Genomic DNA, 3,125 nt, shown 5'->3' with positions numbered 1-3,125 from the left:
CCTGGCTGTATTGCTTGCTGACCGATTAAGGTCTCCCTGTAACTTCTGTAATAATTCTCTAGGACTTGGATGTACAGGGGTTTGGGGTAGGCAATCAGTTGTTCCATTAAAAGAGACTGTAGATGGAGTTCTACTGGGACTCACAGGTGGAATAACCACTTCTGCTTGGGCTTTATTATAGGCCTCCAATGCCTCCTGAAGATATTTATCATAATCTATCAAGGAATCAAGTTCTGTGACTCCAGCCCCATTATTCATTCCACTTTCTTGCCTTGGGGTTACAACTGGTGGAGTGTTTGGATTAGGCTCCCTTCGATGTGGAGCATAGGGTGGAGGTGGAAGCACCTCTTCCTCTGGTCCCTCAAAAATGGGTTTGAGTTTATTTGGCAAGATTCCTTTCCTAGCTTCGGCTTTTACAGCCAACAATTTGCATCGTTTGACTTTGCATTCCCTTATCCATGGAGGATTTTTATTTAATGTGCTCAGCCAAGAATCTATATATGAAAATTGTTCTGGGCACCCTCCAGTTTCTTTGGCGATGTTAGACCAAAGTTTGCTTACTAAATTTATATCAAAGGTTCCCTGAGATGGCCATTCAGTATTTTGTTTCGGCCACTCTAATTCACATAACGTTCTCAAGCGTTCTGGCGTCATTTTGACTCCATATGCCCCTGAGAAGGCTTTCTTAAAATTATTTAACATACATTCAAGAGGTGTATTTTCCCCCTTTGAACCCCCAACTCCCATTGTATGGCCCTGTGAAGTATCCACTCAGTCACTCACACACACGCTTTGTGAGATTCCTTGCCCGGGTGAAGTCGCCTTACCGGGAACCGAAGTACTACCCACTCCACACTCAGGTCAGCTACAAATTGTACTTTCTCACACATACAATGCGCTGGATACTTCACCATACTCTACCTCCCAACCTTTCCTTTCCCTACACCAGATCACCATCTGATGTACCCAACCACCTAGCGTACTCAGTTCCCCTTTACTGAGACGCAGAAGTTTGAGCAAGACTTCTCTTCCTCCCAATTAATTGGAGGGCCAAAAACCCCTTAGTGCACTTACCCTTAGTTGGTTGCCTGTTTATTTCTCTGGTTCCCCCCGGTCCGTCGCCGTCGGTGGGCAGGGTATCAGACAGACGAGACTTCTGCGTTCCCCTGGAAAAAAAAAAACTTTCCAGTGCGCGCTGGGTAAGCAGTGAGTGGTCCTCTCTCTTGTACCCTGCCCAGTAAGGCGAAGGGGCTGCGTTCCAGCAGACCACTTATCCGAGTCGCAGGCACCATAAAATGTAGCACCCTGCTTGTGGTTAACGCTTAGCTGGAATGAAATATTCAACGCAGCAATAGAGAAATTAAAATAATAATTTATTTGTCAGACAAATAAATGAGAGGCACAGTGGTATATGGTTACCAAGCTCTGGCCTGGTCTCCTGCCATTATGGCCAGCACTTATATTCCCTCAGCCCAGCTCCCTTGCTCCTCCTTTGGCTGCCTCTGTCCAATCAGCCTGGTTGAATTTCCTATTGGCTGATTGCTACAACCAATCCTAAAAGATACACCCATTTCCTATTGCCTTTTATGGGATACAAAAAGCTATATATTCTTCTATCTATAAATGACAAATAAGTAGTCATATATCTTACATTTGTCTCAACAAGGAACCTTAATTACCAGCTCACCTCTTGCCCTCCTTGCCCTATTGCCCTCCAAAACAGATGGTTAATAGTTTTAAATTTTTTTATCTTAAACAGATGTCAGAGATCTTGGGTTCACATTCTCATACATCATCAATGAAAGATCTCCTTTTTGAAGGTCTTTAAACAAAGGCCTGACAACCATATATCAGGAGTGCTCGATGGCGTCTCCTGTCTGGCAGGGGGCTGGGCTCGTTTGCCCCTCTGGTCTCCTACAGCAATATGACTCTATGAAATAAGAATTTAACATTTCTTTCTTTCTAGATCCTTTGCATAATTACATTTAAGCCAGTATATTTCATACATTATCATAGATAGCTTTTTACAAGAATAAACCTTCTCAAAGTAACAGGAAGGAATCAGTTTACAGCCTCAAAATAAAATAGGAAAAAGCCTCTTTTTCTGTTTACACTTCTCCTTCTCCAGCCAGTTGCTCTTGGCCTTTAACCTTAGAAAGATATGGCTCAAGTTTAATGGGAGGCACAGGGTTTTGTTTTACTATTTACCAACTCTTAATTATGTAGGGTGGTGTAACCTTGCCCTCAGCCTGTAATTCCCTTTTACGACTTTGAGAATTGTTTTCTGCTATAAATCAGGGGGCCCCCTTGTCCAGGAGGATAAACATCTTGACAAAGTACTTAGGCAGCTGGTCTTCTGCCTGGCATAAAACATTTGAAAATCTTTAAGCTCATTTTAAAATACAGACCCTAATCAAACTATAAGCCTTGATAAAAATGCAGGCTATGATTAGATGCCTCATAGGAATGGTGGTACAGGCCTCAGGAACCAACAAACTTCACATAAACTCCATCGGGAGCTCAGCGGAAAAAACCGCAAACTGTATCCTTAAATTTTTCAGAGCACAAGGGGGCTTCGTCATCCCCACGGCTCTAAAATTATACAAGGCCAAAACTTTGGCACAGCTCCTTTATGGATCCTTTCTGGGCCCGCCTTCCTCTGCTTTCTCCCCGCTTGAGAGAGTTCAATCCAAACTTCTTAGAGCTCTCCTCCAAGTCCCCAGATGTGTTTCAAACGCATGGGTTAGACTAGAAACGGGGATGATGAGAGTGGAGGCTTATATCTGCCTAACATCAATCTACAAATGGCTGGCATTGAATCTGCTCCCCCGAGGGATAGCCCCATTGATCCTCTGCGATCAATTCCAGTCAGGCTGGCAGACTGCAGACCTGAACACCCTTCAGAAACTGGGTTTTGCCCCTCAAGCCCTTCTGAGCCTGGGGTTGGGCCAGGCAAAAGCCACGGTCAGGCAAAGAATCTTAGACACCGAGAGACAGCAGGACTGCGCAAGGTGCCCCGACTATAAAATTTGAGAAATCGAGAGATATATAGCTGCACCGGCAGCATATCTCTTCTTTCTCGTATCTAAAAATGCAAGAAGAGCCTTTACACTCACCAGAAGCTC

The 3,125-nt window shown here is 44.2% G+C and overlaps 1 long non-coding RNA gene across 1 annotated transcript; it reads right to left on the bottom strand.

The window, feature by feature from the left end:
* Positions 1–466: 466 nt before the first annotated feature.
* On the bottom strand, positions 467–1,171 carry LOC308467714. The gene is made up of 2 exons (XR_013981261.1): positions 835–1,171; positions 467–803 (listed from the first exon to the last, which is right to left on the bottom strand). It is a non-coding gene; the product is annotated as an uncharacterized lncRNA (long non-coding RNA).
* Positions 1,172–3,125: the final 1,954 nt, after the last annotated feature.

Source organism: Podarcis pityusensis (assembly GCF_964106645.2).
Source record: "Podarcis pityusensis genome assembly, chromosome: W".
NCBI classification, from domain to species: Eukaryota; Metazoa; Chordata; class Lepidosauria; order Squamata; family Lacertidae; genus Podarcis; species Podarcis pityusensis.
The sequence above is the reverse complement of the archived record's forward strand: the minus strand, read 5'-3'. Positions and strand labels throughout refer to the sequence as shown.